Source organism: Podospora anserina, chromosome 2 (assembly GCF_000226545.1).
Source record: "Podospora anserina S mat+ genomic DNA chromosome 2, supercontig 2".
NCBI lineage: Eukaryota > Fungi > Ascomycota > Sordariomycetes > Sordariales > Podosporaceae > Podospora > Podospora anserina.
The window spans coordinates 3,040,259-3,041,341 of record NW_001914858.1 but is presented as its reverse complement, the minus strand read 5'-3'; positions in this window follow the sequence as shown (position 1 = coordinate 3,041,341).

Sequence of the window (1,083 nt, the reverse complement as noted above, 5' to 3'; positions counted from 1 at the left end):
GATCCACTAGTAACGGGCCGCCAGTGTGCTGGAAACCAAGCCCCACTCTCAATCTCCGTCTCCTCCGCCACCCGTAACGCCTCCCTAAAAAACGCCGCCGCCTCCTTCGCCCGGTCCTGATGATAACACACAATGCCCATCTCGTTCAGCAACAGCGGATCCTCCCTACAAAGCCCATACCCCGTCCTCAAAAACTCCTCCGCCGCCGTCATGTTGTTCATGGCATGATTCTGCATCCCCAAAAACACCTGCGGCAGGTGCGTGCCCGTAAACAGCCTCGCCGCGGTGCTGTACGCCGTCACCGCCTGGTCGTGCTCCCCCTCGGCAGCAAACGTGTGCGCAAACCCGATCCAGGCCGGCCCAAAGTTGGGGTCCATCATGCTGGCCTTGCTGAAATACCTCCTCGCCTCGGCAATCTTGCCAGTCGCAAAGTAGTATATCCCCACCGCCAGCCACGAAGCCGGTTCCTCTGGGTAACTATCCGCCAGCTCGTGCGCGATGAGGAACAAGACATTCGTCCGCTTCAGCTCATACAAGCACGCCAGATGGATCGGGTACACCCCAAAGTTGAACCGATCCCCCTCCAGCACCCGCTCCGTCACCGCAAGCGCGTCCTTAAACCTGCACTGCGTGTACAGCTGGTCCGCCCTCGCAAGCATGATGTCCGCGTTTCCTTCCAAGCCGTAATGAGTAGTTAAGCTCTCCACAGCAGTATTAAACGCCATCGGGTGTCGATACTTGGACAGCTGCGTCTGGTAGAGCATGTGCGTGTAATCACCCGGCTCTTCCTCCCCCCTCTCCGAGCCGACAGACCCAAAATCCAACAAGCTCATAAACTCATCCTCCTCATCGGGAGACATGAGGTTATTCTTCACCAGCTGACTAAACGCCTCATAGCACTGCACATCAATCCTCAGCGCATCCTTGTAAGCCTCCTTTGCACGGTCAAAGGCGTTTTGTTTTGCAAACATAACCCGCGGAGGTGACACATGGCCGCTTCGTATTTTCGTGTTGTCCGCCCTTCATCTTCTTCTTCTTCCTGCTGCCCATCATGGATCCGCAATCTCGACTTTACTTTCCCAT